This window comes from Aquarana catesbeiana, linkage group LG09, assembly GCF_042186555.1.
Source record: "Aquarana catesbeiana isolate 2022-GZ linkage group LG09, ASM4218655v1, whole genome shotgun sequence".
NCBI lineage: Eukaryota > Metazoa > Chordata > Amphibia > Anura > Ranidae > Aquarana > Aquarana catesbeiana.
Window position 1 is genome coordinate 25,777,592 of NC_133332.1, and position 22,764 is coordinate 25,800,355.

Genomic DNA, 22,764 nt, shown 5'->3' on the forward strand with positions numbered 1-22,764 from the left:
GACCAGAATGAAGCCAGGCCATCACTTTCAACCCTTCCCTCCACCCTTCCCTCCACCCCAGCAGAGGCTGATGAGGAGCAAGCTGGGTCTTCCATCCTGGATGAACCAGATATGACCATCTGGAGTCAGGTAAATTATTTTAACAAATATTTACTGTACTAATATTAATGATGTTAACTGGATGTTATAATTGTCTAAAATAATTTGGCACTCAAAATTGTGTATACATATCAATTGACAGTAGTGGCTAAATATGTTTGGCACCTGCTTGAAATAATTATGGTGTCTGATTAGACTCTTTTATTAAAGAGAAGTATTCACATTGAATTTGCTATTCATGAGAAGCAAACTGTGTGTCATTGATGAACCCAAAAAAATATACTCAAACTATTGTCCTTTTTTTATACACAGGATGAGTCCATCCAGGAGGAATGTGGGGAAAGTGGCAGGCAGGAGGAGACCAGGCCCATGGACAGCCTGGAGGAGGCCGGATTCACCATCATCCTGGAGGAGGCTGGGCCCAGTGTCAGGCAGGAGGTGGCTGCTCCCAGTGAGGTGGCTGCTCCCAGTGAGGTGGCTGGGCCAAGTGAGGTGGCTGGGCCAAGTGAGGTGGCTGGGCCCAGTAGGAGCCTGACCGAATCCCAAGTGCCTCCCCTCCACCTTCCCAAAAAAAGGGCCAGGAAGGGGGTGGTCACACAGGACGCATCCCTGCGCCTCATGCAAGAGGCCACCCGTTTTTTAAGGAGCCCCCCCGAAGCGGAAGAATCCTATGGCTGCTACTTAGCCAGCAGGCTTCTTCAGATGAATAGGGAGCAGCGCCTCATTTGTGAGCGCTTATTTGGGGAAACAATCCATAAGGGGCTGCAGGGCACGCTAACACAAAACACCCAACTACATGAGGCAGCCCCCCTCCTCCTCCTCCTCCTCCTCCTCCTCCTCCTGCCACAACTGAAACACCAGAGCCACAGCCTCAAAAGAAGGCTACAGGGAAGGCTGCAGGGCAGCGTGGAGGAAAGGCTGCAGGGAAGAGAAGAAAATGATGACCTGGGTTCAGTCTGGTCTGACAGAAGACGCAGGCTGTTGTAGGACCACAGTCTGGGGACATCTAGATCATCTGCTGGTGCTGTTGATCTCTGGGATTCTTGGACCAGATTGTGCTCCCTCTTATATGGACTCCGCAAGATCCCAATTTTCTGGTACACCGACTTTTTCCAGCGTTGACTTCCTCTTTATTTTATTTTGACCATGAATAAATGGATCTTTTTTGAGTTTAGCAAAAGACTTTATGTGTTTTCTTTGAAATCATTGATTTTACACACAATGTTAAATTAACAAGGGACAACAATCTCATTGAGTTTGAAAAAAAACACACCAAAAATACATTACTAATGTTAATAATGTTCAAGTGGTAAGTCTTGAAAATCAAAAAATTTACGTAACCAAAAACGGTGCTTTGGGTTAACTTTATCTAAAAACTAAAAAATAATCACTATAAAAAAAAAAAATAATAATGGGTTCTTTGTGTTAACTTTACAAACCTAAAAAAAAAAAAGGGGAAAAAGTATTATTAGTATGGAAACATTGTTTTTAAAATGCATACTATATCATTCATGAGATCAAAGAGAAAAAGAATCCAGAAATCAGTTTGGGAGAACTCTGATTATGAACAGCAAAACACCTTCGTTCTTTAGAGCCTTCGTAAAGAAGAAATAAAATGCGCTGCATTCAACGATCACAGATTTTGCAGCGTGATGAATGTGCTACCTACAATACGAACACTAGTTTTACTAGACCGAGTGCTTCCGTTTAGTTTTTGCTTATGAGCATGCGTCGTTTTTTTGTCCGTCGGACTAGCATACAGACGAGCGGACTTCGGGGTCCGTCGTAGTTACGACGTAAAGATTTGAAGCATGCTTCAAATCTAAAGTCCGTCGGATTTGAGGCTAAAAAAGTCCGTTGAAAGTCCGGAGAAGCCCACACACGATCGGATTACCAGCCAGCTTTAGTCCGTCAGCGTCCGTTGGACTTTTGTAGACGAAAAGTCCGACCGTGTGTACGCGGCATTATACTCAAGATATTCATCATACTCAGGTACTTACCATTTTCACTTTTTGATACTTGTTACATTTAGGCACATTTGCATATCTCATACATAGCTTCATTTTTTGAGCACTTATTTTTATTCATTTTTGTTTTTTGATATCACAGATCCCACCACACTATCACAGTCCACCTCTCTTTCCTATCTATCTTTTTCATCTTGTCACTTGCTAGTATCCCTCTGCTATCCTATGTTTTCCACCATCTCCATGTCCCCACCATCCTTGGCCCAGGCCTTTTACTTATATATACATATCTGTATGCCAATACTCATTGATTTTACTTTACTACTTTAGATGCCTGACAAACATACTCATGTTTATAGCCTATACTCTTTATGCACTAACGAGGTTTCTGGGGATACATCACTACCCTACTATTATACAATCACAGTCCACCTCTCTCTCCTCTATTTTCTTTTCTATCTTTTCACCTGTTAGTATCCCTCTATTATCCTATGTTTCTAACCATCTCCATGTCCCTACCATCTTTGGGCCCAGGCCTTTCATTCATGCATACATATCTTTATGCTAATACTTTTTGATTCTACTTTACTGCTTTAGATGCCTGACAAACATACTTATGTTCACAGCCTATACTCTTTATGGACTAACGAGGTCTGTAGGGTCACATCACTACACCCATGCCATGCCTGCTCTCTGTTTGGCCCCTGGTGGGGTCCCATCTGACTCCACCCCTCAGCTCCCCGGTGAGGCACTTGCTGCCGCTGTCCTGGAGCCGCACACCTGTAGCCATGGTCAAGCTCAGTGGTGAGTATGGGGACCCATAACTCCTCCTACCCTGTGCCTTTATAACTAATACTGTGCCATTTTGCCCAATATATACCTTTTCATCCTAGGTACATTGTTACACACATGCACCCCTGAAGAACGAGCTGGATCTCGCGCAAATAGTCGGGTAGTATGATGCCCATGTACTACGACTGCTATTACATCCATGTACCAATATTTCTTGTTAATTTAATCTTTTTTTGATTGGCAACTGTTGGTGTTATCTATGCATGTAAACAATTTTACTTGTATACTGTATTTACTACTGTTATGTTTACTGGTGGAAACGGTACCCACTTCATTCAAAGTCCCAGGGCGAATCCTTCGTTTTATGACTGCATCTCTGGAGCTCAGCCACAGTGATCTTTGGGTTCTTCTTTACCTCTCTCACTGAGGCTCTTCTCCCCCGATAGCTCAGTTTGGCCAGACGGCCAGCTCTAGGAAGGGTTCTGGTGGTCCCAAACGTCTTCCATTTAAGGATTATGGAGGCCACTGTGCTCTTAGGAACCTTAAGTGCAGCAGAATTTTTTTTGTAACCTTGGCCAGATCTGTGCCTTGCCACAATTCTGTCTCTGAGCTCTTCAGGCAGTTCCTTGGACCTCATGATTCTCATTTGTTCTGACATGCACTGTGAGCTGTAAGGTCTTATATAGACAGGTGTGAGGCTTTCCTAATCAAGTCCAATCACACAGCTGGACTCAAATGAAGGTGTAGAACCATCTCAAGGATGATCAGAAGAAATGGACAGCAACCGAGTTAAATATATGAGTGTCACAGCAAAGGGTCTGAATACTTAGGACCATGTGATATTTCAGTTTTTCTTTTTTAATAAATCTGCAAAAATGTCAACAATTCTGTGTTTTTCTGTCAATATGGGGTGCTGTGTGTACAATATGGGGTGCTGTGTGTACATTAATGAGGAAAAAAATGAACTTAAATGATTTTAGCAAATGGCTGCAATATAACAAAGAATGAAAAATTTAAGGGGGTCTGAATACTTTCCGTCCCAACTGTACATGTAGTGACAATGTAATGTAGGATCCAAGTATTAATAAAATTGTTGCAGGAGAAGTCACGAGACTGTGACGTAACGCGTAGGACGCAAGCAAGCAACTGGAAGTTGGTATTGCGTACCGGAAGTTGTTACCGCGGACCGGAAGTGACGTATGAGGTGGCGTAGAACGCTGTTTTTTGGTCTATGGTTGGCATGCTTTCTGCTGCTTTGATGTAAGCAGTTTTTTTATCCAATAAACTTGGCTTATCTTTTGGTAATGCACTATTGCAGGCTTACTTATTTTTACATGTGGATCTGGACATCGTGTTGGAGGTGATATTAGTTTACCATATCGAGCATCCATCTCCTATCTTGAATCCCGGAATCGAGGCTAGTATCCAATAGGTGGGTTAAGGCATTTACTTATGTCATTAAGGTAATGCCGCGTACACACGACCGGACTTTCCGGCAGACTAGGTCCGACGGGATTAGTCCGTCGGACAATCCGATCGTGTGTGGGCTAGTCTGATCGTTTTTTGGGTAAAAAATCCGACTGACCTAGAAATAGAACATGTTTCAAATCTGTCCGACGGACTAAAAATCGGGAAAACCGTTCATCTGTGTGCTGGTCCGACGGACCAAATACGACGCAAGGGAAGATATTGGTTACTGGCTATTGAACTTCTTTTTTTGTCCCATTTACGTCATCACGTACAAAACCAACTGACTTTCGATCGGACTTAGTCCGACTCGTGTGTGGCCAAGTCCGTTCGTTTTGAAAGTCCGTCGGACCTCTGCCGAAAGACCGTTGGACCTAGTTTGCCAGAAAGTCCGGTCGTGTGTACGCGGCCTAATGCCCTGTACACACGGTCGGACATTGATCGGACATTCCGACAACAAAATCCTAGGATTTTTTTCCAACGGATGTTGGCTCAAACTTGTCTTGCATACACACGGTCACACAAAGTTGTCGGAAAATCCGATCGTTCTGAACGCGGTGACGTAAAACACGTACGTCGGGACTATAAACGGGGCAGTAGCCAATAGCTTTCATCTCTTTATTTATTCTGAGCATGCGTGGCACTTTGTCCGTCGGATTTGTGTACACACGATCGGAATTTCCGACAACGGATTTTGTTGTCAGAAAATTTTATCTCCTGCTCTCCAACTTTATGTGTCGGAAAATCCGATGGAAAATGTCCGATGGAGCCCACACACGGTCGGAATTTCCGACAACACGCTCCGATCGGACATTTCCCATCGGAAAATCCGACCGCGTGTACGGGGCATAAGAGTTCTGAGAGCACATTGTGTCGGTGTTTATATATCACTGGAACTACAGTCAACATTGTGTGTGTTTTTAACTTCGTTGTGAAGATATTGGGACTTTTGCACTTTACACATTGGACTTTTATTCTAATTTTTATTCTAATTTTTACACTAAGCTTTTGGAATTTGTATTTAATATTCATAATTTTTTATTAATAATACTTGGATCCTACATTACATTGTCACTACATGTTTATTAGGATGTTCATTATCACAATTAGGATGTTTTGATCACATTGGTCTTGAAAGTTCCCTGACCCAAGTTGCCAGGGATGAGCACAGTCCAGGCTGCCATGCATCAAAAAAAGTGGGGGAGAAGGGAAGGGGGTGGGGGGGGGGATAAGGGGATGAGGAATGGGAGGGAAAGAGGGAAAGCGTGAGTACACCTATATTGGATCGTAGGTAATTGTTGGTTGTTTGACCCGTTGGGGTATTGTTGCTGTAACCGTAACTATACTGTATCACACAATGGGTAAGGGAAAGAGGGGAAAAGAACCCGATAGGGTGGGTTCAAAAAGGGGTTACTTCGTGCAACAATAGATTATAGAGTGGATATAGTGATAAAAACAATTTTATTGAACTTATGCATAAAAACAAACACAATAAATTTACTATTACTAGAAATGTGTAGTATATTAGGCCTAGAATATACCAGACAAGGACAGACTTGACAAACAATACATCTAATAAACGTATAGTGCTACCCGGTCAGGGCATATTGCAGTTTGCCACATTGGCCTATTTATTGGGGTCAATCAGTCAAATTGTATTGGATTACTTTCACCCAAATGGGGATTCCAATTGGTGTTTAAACTATAATATGGGCCCCTGTGGCATGAAGCAATGGGAGAGTGTTGGACACAGTGGAAGAAAAGGATACCAGTGGTGTATGGGGCAGAATGGAATTCCGTTGTTATTAAAGTATTAGGGGTAAACTGTCCCTCTGATTTGGATATGGGGCAGTATATGCTGTTGGTCTTATATCCTTATTTTCCCTATATATTATCTCGGAAGTCCTTAATAATCTGTAGAGATGTTGGGGATGCAAATTCAAGCTGATGCCAGGTGTGCTGTGGTACCATAAACAGACAATGATCAGTCTTAATTAGTAATAGAGCGGCAGTGCTGTCACTCAAATCAAGATCTAGTTGTATATTTGGCATACAGTTATGCCGCGTACACACGAGCGGACTTTACGGCGGACTTTGCCCGGCGGACTGGATTTCGTCGGACAATTCGATGTGTGTGGGCTCCAGCGGACTTTGTTTTCTCAAAAGTTGGACGGACTTAGATTTTAAACTTGTTTAAAATTTATCCGTTGAAATCGAGTCCGGTCGAAAAGTCCGCTCGTCTGTATGCTAGTTCGACGGACAAAAAGGCACGCTAGGGCAGCTATTGGCTACTGGCTATGAACTTCCTTGTTTTAGTCCGGTCGTACGTCATCACGTACGAATTCGACGGACTTTGGTGGATTGTGTGTAGGCAAGTCCGTTCATTCACAAAGTCCGTCGGAAAGTACGTCGAAAAATCCGCCGGGCAAAGTCCGCCGTAAAGTCCGACCGTGTGTACGCGGCATTACTGTTGGTATTGAATAATGTTGTTGTTAGCTGTACATTACCACTGTCTTCCACGCCGCTCTTACTCAGGGGTACTACAAGCCGTTAGTCCTGATAGCCATGGCTGCCGTTGCGTTCCTGTTTCAGGCACGGGATACCCACAAAATGCTCCTGTACGTTGCGGTATTCCGCTTGTCAGTGTAGGTAAGGGTTCCCGTCTCTCGGAGGCGTTTGGCGGGCCTTTGATTTCACCTTTCAGGGCTGCGGTTGTGTCCTCCTCGGATCAGCTCCTTCGCTGAATGTCTCCCTCACTGCCCTGAGCGCACGGACCGGGTTGCGCTGTGACGTCAACGCGTTTCGCCGTGACTCAAATGACGTAGCTTCATCTTTGGACGTTCATTGGTCGGTTACCTCACACCCTTCTTATAGTATCTTTCGCCATGCAGCCAATCATGATCAAAAAAGCCCTCTTTACTCTTTCCTCCTCTCTCTCCCCGCACTCTGTTTGTGGCAATGAGGAAGAAACAGTCAGGGAGGCTGGGTGCTTATGCTCTGCCGGGCTGTTCTTCCACCCCAAACTCGCTCATCCATGTCTTTATGGACCTTGCTTTGTGCACTGGTCCAAATCATTTAGTGGAGGGGGAATTATGGTGTGGGGTGGTTTTTCAGGGATTGGGCTTGACCCCTTAGTGCCAGTAAAGGGAACTCTTAAGGCGTCAGCATACCAAGACATTTTGAAGAATTTCATGCTCCCAACATTGTGGGAACAGTTTGGGGATGGCCCCTTCCTATTCCAGCATGACTGCGCACCAGTGCACAAAGTAAGGTTTATAAACACATGGATGAGCGAGTTTGGGGTGGAGGAACTTGACTGGACTGCACAGAGTCCTGACCTCAACCCGATAGAACACCTTTGGGATGAATTAGAGCAGACACTGCGAGCCAGGCCTTCTCGTCACCAACACCAGTGCCTGACCTCACAAATGCTCTTCTGGAAGAATGGTCAAACATTCCCATAGACACACTCCTAAACCTTGTGGACAGCCTTGCCAGAAGAGTTGAAGCTGTTATAGCTGCAAAAGGTGGGCCAACTCAATATTGAACCCTACAGACTAAAACTGGGATACCATTAAAGTTCATGTAAAGGTAGGTGTCCCAATATTTTTGGTAATATAGTGTATAGCAAAACACATAAGAGTATCCTTACTGATTGTATGAATAGTCATGTTGCAGTACCAATTTGCACCAGAAGGGGGTAAAAGCAGGAAAAGTTTTATACAGGGCAGCTCAAGGAGGGAAACGCTCTTTAGTCTTACTTGAAATCTCTGTTCACACTTGAATGATGCTACTGCATTGTGTTTTTTGCGCATTTTTAGCCCGTTTTTGGAGCAGCACAATTAGTGGGCCTCCCTCCACTCCAAAAATGTGCTAAAGAAGCTCATATACCAAATTTTGGACATGAGCCAAGTGCATTTTGCGTCACGTGTTTATGCGCATTTCATTGCACGGAAAATGTGCGGCAAAAAGCATTACTGCTATCAGAGGCGAACTGATAACTCATGGGGCCCCCGGGCAATAGGAGATTATGGGGCCCCCAGGCAATCAGAGATTATGGGGCCACACAGTATACACACACACAGTATACAATCACACAGTATACACATACATGTACACACATTATACACAGACAGATGTAAAAAAAACACAGATTTATACATACTGTCCCTGGTTTTACTGAGGCTGGCAACCCTTACGGGGCCCCCTAGTGGCCCAGGGCCCTCGGGCAGTGCCCGAGTGGCTCAATGGTCAGTCCGCCCCTGACTGCTATCACGTTTGGGGTGCCATTAAGAAACAATGGCACTGCAAGTGTGTTGCACAAAGTATTGTGTTTTTCGTGCACTTGCAGGAACATGGACAGAAAAGACCCCTTTCTCCCTGGGGCGATTTTCAGGTGCTTTAGCGCTAGAAATAGCCTCTGCAAAGCGCCTGAAAACCGCCTCCCATTCATTCCAGTCTGTCTTTTCACACTGGGGGGGCGGTGCGCTTACGGGACCTTCCGAAAAGTCCTGCAAGCAGCATCTTTGGGGCGAGTTGGGAGCGCTGTATTTAGCGCCCCCAAAACGCCCTGCCCATTGGAATGAATGGGCAGAGTTGTGACTTATAAGCGATTTGAAAGCGCCGCAAAACTGGAGTTTTTAATCCTTTTTTTGGGGTTAAAAGCTCCCCGATAGCAGCCGAAAAGCGACGCAAAAGCGCTAAAACAAGCGGGGCTTTGGTGCTAATGGCCGGCGCTTTCAGTGTGAATGGAGCCTAAAATGTAGTACAAAATGAAATGCTGTCAGCAGCCTCCCACTGGGAAAGTTCACACAATGATGCACTTGGATTTGCTAATTTATTTGCTTAGCTGAGATCTTTCAGGCTCTGCATGACAGCCAGAGGGTCACACCCACCCTACTGCGTCAGGCGTCTGTTTGTGTAACTTGGGACTAATTATATTTGCCTGGTGTCTCTGACTTCATATATACACATATCGTATGTATCCAAATACTGTACACAAATAACAATATCATTTTATCTTAAATCCCAGTTACAGTCTCACGCCTTTTTTCTTTTTATAGTCCTCTACTTCTGTATATCATGATTTTAGCACTTGGAAATGACTTTAAATACTTGCACCTCTTAAAGCGGTAATAAGCGGTGGTGCGTTTTTTTTTTTTTTTTTTGGAACCTGCAAGGTAAAGCTATAATGTGCTAGTATGCATCGCATACTAGCACATTATGTGAAACTTACCTTAGAACGAAGCCCTTCCAGCGGCGAGCTGTCATCACTGACAAGGCTTCCTTCACACGTCTTCCTTCCAGGTTCGCGGACTCCGGCTGTGTGAATGGCTGGAGTTGCGATGACATCACTCCCGAGCATGCGCTGCCATTTACGGCACAGGAACGTTCCTTCAGAGCGCATGCACCGGGGACGTAGCTGGCAGCATATACAGTAAATATCTCCTAAACGGTGCAGGTTTAACCACTTGCTACCCAGGCCAGTTCTGACATTTCTCTCCTACATGTAAAAATCATTATTTTTTTGCTAGAAAATTACTCAGAACCCCCCAAACAATATTTTTATATATTTTTTTAGTAGAGACCCTAGAGAATAAAATGGCAGTCGTTGCAACTTTTTATCTCGCACGGTATTTACGCAGCAAATTTTCAAACGCTTTTTTTTTTTTTTGGGAAAATAAAAACAGTTTTATGCATTAAAAAAAAAACAAAAACTGTAAAGTTAGCCCAATTTTTTTGTATAATGTGAAAGATGATGTTACGTGTCAAGTAAATTGATACCTAACATGTCACACTTCAAAGTTGCACACGCTCGTGGAATGGCGCCAAACTTCGGTATGTGAAAATCCCCATAGGCGGCGCTTTAACAATTTTTACAGGTTGCATGTTTTGAGTTACGGACGAGGTCTAGTGCTAGAATTGGTGCCCTCGCTCTAACGTTCGTGGCGAACCACATGTGTGGTTTGAACACCGTTTTCATATGCGGGCGTGAATTACGTATGTGTTTGCTTCTGCGAGCGAGCTCACGGGGACAGGGGCACTTTATTTATTTTTTTGTTAATTTTACTTTAATTTTTCTTGTTTGATGCTGTCTTTTTACATTTTATTTTTGATCACTTTTATTCATATTACAAGAAATGTAAACATCCCTTGTAATAGGAATAGTGCTTGACAGGTCCTCTTTACAGTGAGATATGGGGTCAATAAGTCCCCAGATCTCACCTCTAGGCTGGGATGCCTGAATTAAAAAAAATAATTACAGATTTTTTACTTTTTTTTATTGGATGTGTTTTATAGCAGAAAAAAAAATATTGTTTTTTTTCCAAAATCGTCGCTTTTTTTTGTTTATAGTGCAAAAAATAAAAACCGCAGAGGTGATCAAATAACAATTTGTAAAATATTATATATTAAAATAATGTAAACATCACTTGTAATAGGAATAGTGCTTGACAGGTCCTCTTTACAGTGAGATATGGGGGTCAATAAGTCCCCAGATCTCACCTCTAGGCTGGCAAGCCTGAATTAAAAAAATAAAAAACATCTCAGCTTCCCAGCCGAGGCCGTATAATTTTTTCAAATGCAGAGGCCGGGCGTGATGTCATAACATCGCGCCCAGCCTCTGAACGACCATAGAGACTCCAGAGACCATCTGCCCCACCGGACATCTCTATCGTCTGTCGCATCAGGCGCCAGCGGATCCCTTCTCTGGCTCACCGATCGCACGGGTGAGTCGGAAGAAGCCGCCTGTAAGAACGATATAGCGGCTGAATAGCCACTATGATCATTCTTATGGTGTAGGGAATCGCCGGCTGTAAAAGAAGATATCTGAATGATGCCTGTAGCTGCACCCATCATTCAGATATCACTGCTCAAACCTGACAACATCATACGTAGTTGGGGGAGCGGCAAGCGGTTAAATAGGGTTGCCACCTCTCTGGGATTCACCCTGACAGTTCGGGTTTGGAATCATGCGTCCGGGTTTCAGACTGCCTGAAACCCGGACACATTATTCAGACCAGACTATGGCTTCCAGATACAACTGGGTTAGAGGTGCTGACTACCAAGGGGTGAGTGAGCTCACCATCCATCCTTGTCTGTGACAGAAGTCTCCCTCCTTCTCGCTCCTGCCTCTGAGTGAGTACACTCAGTGTTTGTATCATAGGCGTGAGCACAGGGTGTGCTGGATGTACCTGGGCACACCCTAATAACCCCGTGTGATGAGCATTCCCCCTGTTTTGACCCCTGATATTTCACCAAAGCCCCCTAACGGGGCCCCTAAAAAAATTGTACAAAAAAAAAAAAAAGTGATAAAAAATAAAATAATAGAAGTAAAAACTCTTTACACCATCAGTGTATATATATACACACACATTGACAGGCCATTCAAAATTAATAGGCTGCTATAATGCAATGCGCTTTAATATGTGTGTCATAATGCATACCTCCCAACTTTTTGAGATGGGAATGAGGGACACCTATCAGCAAAAGTATGCAGGCACAGGACACACCCCTTGCCGCGCCCCCTTAAAGGAGAATTGTACAAAAAAACAAGATTGGTTAACCCCACAAGTGCTTTTTTTACCACTACTATTCCTTTATATTGGCTTTTGGAATTTACAAATGCAGCAATTTAGAAATCAGATGAAAGGTTTAGCGCTGGAAAACACTTTTTGATAGATAAAAAGTGCATTTTATATACATCTATATAGATCAGACCAAAATGAGGGACAAATGAGGAGGAATTTGAGAATTAGGAGAGTTTAATAAGACTCGTGGCCACTCATTACAATTAGAAGAAAAGAGGTTTAACCTTAAACTACGTAGAGGGTTCTTTACTGTAAGAGCGGCAAGGATGTGGAATTCCCTTCCACAGGTGGTGGTCTCAGCGGGGAGCATTGATAGCTTCAAGAAACTATTAGATAATCACCTGAATGACCACAACATACAGGCATATACAATGTAATACTGACATATAATCACACACAGAGGTTGGACTTGATGGACTTGTGTCTTTTTTCAACCTCACCTACTATGAATGAGGGACAGAGGGACATTGCTCCAAATCAGGGACAGTTGGGAGCTACGCATAATGCACTGCAACAAACAATGCGAATGCAGCCCTAATATAAATGCACTTCCTACCCTCCCACTTCAGTGCCCTGTGTTGGTAGAGCTGAGTAATGGCTCCACCCCTTATGCAGACTTGTAGTGCTGGGTAAGGAAGGGGGCGTGTCTGACCAAGTCTTTTAGATTACTGAGTACATCATTCAATATGATCAGCCTCTGGTGTTTGTTGGACACAGCAACATGGAAATATCTGTTTCTATGCTTTAGATCGGGATTTAATTATTGACAAATCTTAATTCTAATTCATTACACAGATGAATATTAGGCCTAAGAATCAAGCAATTTCTTGACCTGCAGTACAAAGTATGAAATAACTTTTAGGTAGAAATCACATCCTCATAGCATAGTTCACACCTGTGTGCTGCAGCTTAGTCCACTGATATGAATAGCAAATGTACAAAAATGCATGTACATTGTATCAAGATTATTATTTATTTATTTTTTTAGGGGAAACTTTGTCATGCATCTGCAGACTAAAATAAAAAATCATGTTTTGTATACCAGCATAAGCAAAGCAAATGCATAAAAATTATATTAACATGCATCAAAATGTCCAGTTTGGCTAACTGAGTAGCGTAGGGGAAATTTGCTAAAAAAAATAAATAAAAAATCTGCCCTTTTTTCCAAATTTCAAGGCGTTTTTTAGATGTAGTTAGAATATATATATATATTTTGTCATGTCATTTGCATTTGTGTATTTCCCTTTTTATGGAGTATTTTTTTATTTTGCTTTTGTCTTTTTTTTTTCCTTTTGGCTCCATGCACACTGGAGCTCATAAACGGCCGTTTTTTGGAGTTTGGCTGTTTTCTTTTTCTTTAACTGCCCATGAACTCCACTCTATGTTATCCTATGTGTCCATGTAAACATGGACGTTTTTGAACTTTTATCAGCAGTGGAGTTTATGGGCTGTTTTCTGAAAGCCATAAAATCGCGCTCAGGAGTCGTTTTTCTGACCACAAAAACTGACAAACGCTCATAAACGCTGATGAACGTCGATAAACGCTCAAAAACGTGGCTCACCAGCGTTTTTAAACGTTTTTGATACATTGAAAAAAAAAAAAAAAAAAAACGCAAAAAAAAAAACACTAACTTGGAAAAACGCTAAAAAATGCTAAAAAATGTTATTGCAAAAACATTAAAAAGTGTTGAAAGACTCACTGCAAAGCTACTGCCATTTTTATAATGTTAGGCTACTTTCACACTGAGGCGTGCAGGCACTGGCGGTACAGCGGCGCTTTACCGTCGTTTTAGCGGCGCTAGCGGGGCAGTTTTAACCCCCCGCTAGCGGCCGAAAAAGGCTTAAGATCGCCCGCAAAACGCCGGCTGCAGCAGCGCTTTGCGGGCAGGTTTGCTGTGCTGCCCCATTGTTTTCAATGGGAAGGGGCGCTTTAGGAGCAGTAAATACACCGCTCCTACAGCGCTCCAAAGATGCGGCTTGCAGGACACATTGGAGTGCATTGAGCAGCTCTTTCGGGGCGCTTTGCAGGTGCAAAGCGCCTCAGGGTGAAAGGAGCCTTATTTTACCGTCCAGTGTGCATGGAGCCTTTTTGTGAAAAAAAAAACATTAAATAATGAGGTTAATGATGGGTCATTTATAATAAGACTGGGACTAATGAGTGTCCATTTATAATAACCGTAATGAGGGACCATTTACAGTCAGGTCCATAAATATTGTGACACAATTCTAATCTTTTTGGCTCTATACACCACCACAATTGATTTGAAATGAAACAATCAAGTTGTGCTTTAACTGCAGACTTTCAGCTTTAATTTGACGGTATTTACATCCAAATCAGGTGAACGGTGTAGGAATTACAACCGTTTGTATATGTGCCTCCTACTTTTTAAGGGACCAAAAGTAATGGGACAGATTAACAATCATCCATCAAACTTTCATTTTTTAATACTTGGTTGCAGATCCTTTGCAGTCAATTACAGCCTGATGTCTGGAACGCATAGACATCACCAGACGCTGGGTTTCATCCCAGGTGATGCTCTGCCAGGCCTCTACTGCAACTGTCTTCAGTTCCTGCTTGTTCTTGGGGCATTTTCCCTTCAGTTTTATCTTCAGCAAGTGAAATGCATGCTCAATCGGATTCAGGTCAGGTGATTGACTTGGCCATTGCACAATATTCCACTTCTTTCCCTTAAAAAACTCTTTGGTTGCTTTCCCAGTATGCTTCAGGTCATTGTCCATGTGCACTGTGAAGTGCCGTCCAATAAGTTCTGAAGCATTTTGCTGAATATGAGCATATAATATTGCCCGAAACACTTCAGAATTCATCCTGCTGCTTTTGTCAGCAGTCACATCATCAATAAATACAAGAGAACCAGTTCCATTGGCAGCCATACATGCCCACGCCAAGACACTACCACCACCATGCTTCACTGATGAGGTGGTATGCTTTGGATCATGAGCAGTTCCTTTCCTTCTCCATACTCTTCTCTTCCCATCACTCTGGTACAAGTTGATCTTGGTCTCATCTGTCCATAGGATGTTGTTCCAGAACTGTGAAGACTTTTTTAGATGTTGTTTGGCAAACTCTAATCTGGCCTTCCTGTTTTTGAGGCTCACCAATGGTTTACATCTTGTGGTGAACCCTCTGTATTCACTCTGGTGAAGTCTTCTCTTGATTGTTGACTTTGACACACATACACCGACCTCCTGGAGAGTGTTCTTGATCTGGCCAACTGTTGTGACGGGTGTTTTCTTCACCAGGGAAAGAATTCTTCGGTCATCCACCACAGTTGTTTTCCGTGGTCTTCCGGGTGTTTTGGTGTTGCTGAGCTCACCGGAGCGTTTCTTTTTAAGGATGTTCCAAACTGTTGATTTGGCCAAACCTAATGTTTCTATCTCTCTGATGGGTTAGTTTTGTTTTTTCAGCCTAATGATGGCTTGCTTCACTGATAGTGACAGCTCTTTGGATCTCATATTGAGAGTTGACAGCAACAGATTCCAAATGCAAATAGCACACTTGAAATGAACTCTGGACCTTTTATCTGCTCCTTGTAAATGGGATAATGAGGGAATAACACACACGTGGCCATGGAACAGCTGAGCAGCCAATTGTCCCATTACTTTTGGTCCCTTAAAAAAGTGTAAGGCACATATACAAACTGTTGTAATTCCTACACCGTTCACCTGACTTGGATGTAAATAGCTTCAAATTAAAGCTGAAAGTCTGCAGTTAAAGCACACCTTGTTTGTTTCATTTCAAATCCATTGTGGTGGTGTATAGAGCCAAAAAGATTAGAGTTGTGTCCATGTCCCAATATTTATGGACCTGACTGTAACTTTCAACCAGTAATTTCACAATAAATAGATAAATAATAAATTATGTTATAACATACAGCATAATGTTATTGATTAAAAAAGTACCTTTCAGCAGCAGCAGATTCTCCCTCTTAACTGTGTAAATCTTATACCCAATAACATATGTTTTTTTCTTGTAGATAAGAGGGCTGGGCTGGAAGGGAGACACATGCCCCCTTCTATGACATTGCAGTGAGAGGAGAGCCTCCACTGCAGCATTTTTATTGGACAGCTTGGACCAATGGTGCTTTACCATTGGTCCAATACTCCAAGCTGTCCATTGACCTCAGTGCCTCTAACAAGAAGTGAGGAGAGGTACTGTGAGCTCAACCTCTCAGTCTGCTGCAAACAGAGTGTGCCAGCTTGTATTTAAACTGACCGCTCTGTATGTAGCTTCTAACAGGCTGCGCAAGGAGCCCTGTATCTCCGGAACCATAGGTCAGAGGAGCCCTAAATTTTGACAAGTGGTGGGGTAGGACTTCTGTGACCTCAAGTCGCCGAGCTACGACTCTCAAAGCTCAATCGTTTTTTTTTTTTTATATGTTCATGGCTCTGCCTCACCTGCCTCCCCTGAGTGCGCGTCCCTGCTCTACACCTTTTGTTAGGACGCACAGTGTTCAAATATAGTTAGAATTGATAATGAAGATCAGTCTGCGCATTACAGACAGGGTTAATTATGGCAAACACAACTGTCCAGCCTCCTCACAAACAAAGAAATGTAGCTAGGATTTTTCCTTGCTGGAGAATACAGAATAGAGCTTTTGCAAAAGTAAACTGCAATTTTTTTTTACATAGTTATGTAGCCAGGTCCTAGGGCTCCAGAGGCCTAATGGTGACCTCAAGGGTTAGGGAGAACTGACATCCTTCCTTGTAGAGTGGGTTACCAGGTATGGTGGGTGTGATGCAAGATGAAATGATGGGCGCCAGTCACTTTTTGAATGCAAACAAGAGATTTGTTGTCTCTTAACAGAACTGTGGGAGAGAGGGTTAGGGCCAGGACACCCTTGAGTAGATGCAATGGTAATTGGCTGACTCCGAGACTTCTATAGGTAGACAGCTATACAGTGGAAGGCCTCCAGCCGGATGACACTTCTGTATAGGTAGGACCGCAGTCTCCTATGGCAACTAATCTTGTAACAGTCACTAACAGTAGTTGTACATAACTCTTGATAACACGGAACAGTCCTTTTACATATCTCACAGTATCCCACTGTAGAACTTCACTCACTGAGCTCCCAGTCTCTCACTAGGCTTCCTGATCCCAGTTGTCACTGGATCCCCTGAGGTCTTCCACAGCTATATCATTGTATACTCCTCAAGTGTCACCCCTGCTATCCTGCTGGGTCCCTGGCTTGGCACTTGCTGATGCATTTCCACTTCTTCACCGTCCCCGGCTGGTCAGAAGACTGCTCAGCTACTTGCTTCAGCTTACTCACAGTAGTCTCTGGTAACAAGGTGGATGGTCCTTTAGTGGTGACAGCTTCCCCTCTACCTCCGACCACAACTGGTTCCCTGTCCGGCTGAACCTTCACAACTCGGTTGGACTCCAAACCTGCAGTCCCAACCCTACGCTGCTTTTCCTGCTCCTGGATAGGCCTCAGGCAGCCTAGCAGCCAGGTGTCCCCGGGATAGGCCTCAGGCTTCTAGCCTAGCAACCTGGGGAGACATAACACAAGTCCACCCAGACAGCTGTCCAGGTGGCACAGAACACAGATCACCTGACTCCACCCAAATAAATAGGCTCTCCCAGCAGGCCAAGGGACTTAAAGAAACCCTTGCCTATTGGCTGAGACACCCCATCCATTCATGATCTGTCCTTGCTATGCCCTTGTCTATCTATGGTCACCAGCTTCAATGCCACCTAGTGATAGAAGAGAGAAGAGCAGCAATTCCAGAATTAGGATGAAATCAGTGGATCTCCTAACAATTAGCCAGGACAATTACTACCTGGCAAACTAAATTTGTTAGCAACCCTGCCTAAACACCAGGGTGCTACACATAGTTACATAGATAGTCAGGTTGAAAAAAGACACAAGTCCATCTAGTTCAACCAAAGAAAAAAAATACAATCCCATACACACAATCCTTCACCCATAGTTGATCCAGAGGAAGGCGAAAAACCCCAGCAAAGCATGATCCAATTTCCTACAGCAGGGGAAAAAAATCCTTCCTGATCCCCCGAGAGGAAATCGGATATTCCCTAGATGAATTTTACCTATAAATGTCAGTACCTAGTTATATTATGTACATTTAGGAAAGAATCCAGGCCTTTCATAAGGCCTGGCAATACGCTTTATTCCCTTTACGCCCTCGCTATAGCCAAAAGATGGCTACAGCAAGGGCTTCCAGTGCCGGGAGGGCATCAATAGAAGTCCTCCCGTGATTGCACTGCTCGAGCGTCGAGGACACACTCTGTGATCGTCGAGTCCTTGTAACAAGGCTGATCCCAGAACAGGATAAAGGGCCAATCACAGTGGCCCTTTACCATGTGATCAGCTGTCAACCAATGACAGCTGATCACGGAAGTGAACAGAAGCCAGGTATTGGCTTTTTTTCTCCTCACGATCAGCATGAGGAGAATAGAAGAAAGCCGGTAACCGGCTTCTGTTACAGGGACATTGGTCCCAATCTGTGCCCGCCAATGCTGCTAATCAGCGCAAACTAGTGCCATCTATCAATGACCACCAGTGCTGCCAATCAGTGCCTCATCATCAGTGCCGCCTATCAGTGCTGCCTACCAGTGCCCATCAGTGCCCATCAGTGCCACCTATCAGTGCCCATCAGTGCCACCTATCAGTGCCATTTATCAGTGTCCATTAGTGCCACCTATCAGTGCAGCATCATCAGTGCCTCATCAGTGCCGCATCATCAGTGAACATCAGTGCAGCTTCATAAGTGCCACCTATCAGTGCTCATCAGCGTCGCCTCATCAGTGCCTATCAGTGCCCATCAGTGCAGCCTCATCAGCACACATCAGTGAGGGAGAAAATGACCTGTTTGCTAAAATGACCCTTTTTTGTTTCTTTAACCAAAAATAGAAAACGCGGAGATAATTAAATACCACCAAAAGAAAGCTCTATTTGTGTAGGAAAAATAATACAAATTTGGTTTGAGTACAGTGTTGCATGACCGCGCAATTGTCATTCAAAGTGTGACAGCGCTGAAAGTTGAAAATTGGCCTGGGCAGAAAGAGGGTAAAAGTACCCAGTAAACAAGTGGTTAAAGCTGGATTCCAGGAATTCAGCCACTTTGTAAAAAACAAAGGCACACTATGAGTTAAGTACAAGGGGCTTCTAGACATCTAGGCTTATATCTATTATTTGACAGGTTTATTGCTGTGCCAAGAGGCACTCTGAGATCTGAAAGGAGAGAAACACATAGAGCAGCTATGCCCACCCCTCCCCTCCGCTGCCCATTCACTGAAGCCTTTGTATTTTTGCAAGAGGAGGGGAGGGGGCGGGTATAGTAGCTGCAGCGACTCTCCTATTTGGGATACATAGCTCAGAAGGATCAGAATTGGGATCCCAGAACTAAAGTGATAGCTGTCTTCCACGAGTACTATAAAGCTCTCAGATATACCGTATTTATCGGCGTATAACACGCACATTCATTTTAAGAGGGAAGTTTCAGGAAAAAAAATTAAATTAAATTAAATAAGGAACTTTGAAGCAAAATAAGGGTCAGTGCCCATCTGCAGCCTCATCATTGCCATCAGTGCAGACTGATCAATGCCCATCTGCAGCCTCACAAGTGCCATCAATGCAGCCTCATCAGTCCACATCAATGCAGCCTCACAAGTGCCATCAATGCAGCAGTCTCACCATTGCCATCAATGCAGCAGCCTCACCATTGCCATCAATGCAGCAGCCTCACCATGGCCATCAATGCAGCAGCCTCACCATTGCCATCAATGCAGCAGCCTCACCATTGCCTTCAATGCAGCAGCCTCACCATTGCCTTCAATACAGCAGCTTCACCATTGCCTTCAATGCAGCAGCCTCACCATTGCCTTCAATGCAGCAGCTTCACCATTGCCTTCAATGCAGCAGCCTCACCATTGCCTTCAATGCAGCAGCCTCACCATTGCCTTCAATGCAGCAGCCTCACCATTGCCTTCAATGCAGCAGCCTCACCATTGTTTTCAATGCAGCAGCCTCACCATTGCCTTCAATGCAGCTGCCTCACCATTGCCTTCAGTGCAGCAGCCTCACCATTGCCTTCAATGCAGCCTGATCGATGTCCATCTGCAGCCTAGGGGGGACAGGGAGGGGGGCGGGACGAGCGCCGACAGATTACATACAGTGAGAGTCTCTTATGACTGATAGAACAGTGGTCCAATGGTGGCCCAGGAGACAAGACTTCCTATTACAGAGGCCCCCAAGTAAACAGGAGATTCTCACTGTATGTAATCTGACGGCGCTCGTCCCGCCCCCCTCCCTGTCCCCTCCGAGGCAGCTAAAATTGAAGTATTGGCGTATAACACGCACGTGCTATTTGCACCCGATTTTCAGGGTGAAAAGTGCGTGTTATACGCCAATAAATACAGTAAATAATAGAGCTAAGCCCAGGAGGTGTCATGCACCTCACTGGACTTAACTCATAATGTGCCTTCATTCATTACCAGGGAGCTGAATTCATGGAATTCAGCATTAAGCCCAATTGCACCCTTAAAAAAAAAAACTCAATTTCTCCTTTTCTGCTTGCCTTTATTGGCAACATTTTGCAGAATTCCCTAGATTTTCAAAAGAATAAAAATAAGAACTTTCAGTTTTGCTTATCCCTAAGTATAAAATGTTGTAGTCTCAATGACACCTTCAGTATAAATACACTATTCTGCTTACCAGTATAACTATTCGATCACTATTCAATCACTATGTACTGTATGTACCTCAGCCTTGGATCATTCCTTCAAACGTCTTCTTTGATTGTAGATACGACCCATCGAAGGGGTCTAGAAATCCAGAGATTGGTATAAAGCAGTGTAAACCACACAGCTGCTGTTGCTGCCGACTCAGTGAATGGAAAAACAAACAGAATCATGAACAAGCACAGGATATAAAGTGTGTTACTAGTTTATCTGAAAGTGCTAAAAACAGACCAAGAGATTATCTCTTCTCCTTGATCGGGTTGTGGGTATGTACAACAGTTACTGTAACTGGGAGCAGATGTATACGGCATTTTGAGTTCAGATGGAAATCCTTTATCTGGTTGGGTAACATTGGGGGCTTCCCACCTCCAATCACTGTCACCTTGAATTGATAGTGACCCTGTACTCCACAGTGCTTTTGGCTCCGGTCACACTTGTGCGACTTGTCAAGTCGCAGCCCATTGATTTCAATGGAACCCGTTCAAATCTATGTGACTTAACTACTTCCGGACCGCCCGCCGTCATTTTATGTCACTATTTTGACGTAGAATCAACGCTGTATCCTGGCCTAGGCCAACAAGGCCCAGGCCTAGGGCAGCACTTTGCAGGGGGGGGCAGCACGGAAAGAGTCCCCGCCGGTTTGCGCTACACTGTTGGTGTAGCACCAGTCTTATGGGGCGGACTGGGCTGAGAGGCAAATTAGTCTAGCGCCCCCCATAAAGCGGCCGCACTTCTTCCGGTATGCGGGCGGCCGGCATTCTGCAACCGTGTGGGGGCCGGGGGGGGGGCTCTGTGCACCGCTTCTAATTTTGATTGTCCTCTCATCCTGGACCACAAACCTTCCTCACTGTGCTCTATGTTTTCTGCTGCACCATTGGCCTGGTTATATCTTCTTAGGCCTCTCCATAAAATTATCAGATATTTGTGCTTAACCACTTCAATACCGAGCACTTAGACACCTTCCCGCCCAGGCCAATTTTCAGCTTTCAGCGCTGTCACAATTTGAATGACATTTGCGCGGTCGTGCTACAGTGTACTCAAACAATTTTTTTATCATTTTGTTCCTACGAATAGAGCTTTCTTTTGGTGGTATTTGATCACCTGTGCGGTTTTTATTTTTTGCGCAGCAAATAAAAAAAGACTGAAAATTTTTTAAAAAAACACGTTTTTCTTTGTTTTTATTAAAATTTTTTGTAAATAACTAAGTTTTCTTCTTCAATGACGGGCACTGATATGGCTGCACTGACGGGCACTGATACGGCGGCACTGATGGGCACCGATGAGGTGGCACCAATGAGGTGGCACTGATGAGGTGGCACTGACGAGCACTGATGATGGGCACTGATAGGCGGCACTGATGGGCACTGATAGTTGGCACTGATAGGTGGCACTGGTATGCGGCACTGATGGGCACTCATAAGTGGCACCAATAGGCGCTCATAGACGGCACTGATGGGCACTCGTAGGTGGCATTGATGGGTACTTATGGGTGGCACTGATGGGTACTTATGGGTGGCACTGATAGGTGGCACGGATGGGCACTGATAGGTAGGCACTGATGGGCACAGATGGGCACTGACAGGTGGCACCGATGGACACTGATGGGTGGCACTGATGACACTGATTGGTGGCACTGATGCCCCTAAGGGTGGCATTGCTGGGCATCACTGCAATATAATGGTGACAATCAGTGCCCATTTGTGGGCACTGATTGGCACAGATTGGGCACTGACTGGGCACATTGGACACATGTGGATGGCTATGGGGTACATACCTGGCCATCCACATGTTTCCCCCTTCCCTGGTGGTCCTAGTGGCGATTCCTGGTGGTCCAGTGTGGTCACCTGAGGGGGGGTCTGCGCTGATAAACAATCAGCGCAGACCCCCCGTCAGGAGAGGCGCCGATCGGCTCTCCTCTACTTGCGTCTATCAGACGTGAGTGAGGAACAGCCGATCAACGGCTCTTCCTATTGACATTGTGATCAGCCATGATTGGACACGGCTGATCACGTTGTAAAGAGCCTCCGCCGGAGGCTCTTTACCAAGACCGGTGGAGCGGTGTGTCAGACTGACACACCGCTCCACCGATCGCCGCGATGCGCACCCCCACGGGCGTGCGGCGGCTGTT

The 22,764-nt window shown here is 44.5% G+C and overlaps 1 protein-coding gene across 1 annotated transcript in view; it reads right to left on the bottom strand.

Annotated features, from left to right (window-relative positions):
* SYTL4 (synaptotagmin like 4) overlaps positions 1-20,776 on the bottom strand; it is a 169,290-nt gene extending 148,514 nt beyond the window's left edge. The window contains exon 1 of the mRNA XM_073598150.1: positions 20,658-20,776. The gene's annotated coding sequence lies outside the window, so the exon portion shown is untranslated. The remainder of the gene's footprint in view (positions 1-20,657) is intronic.
* Positions 20,777-22,764: the final 1,988 nt, after the last annotated feature.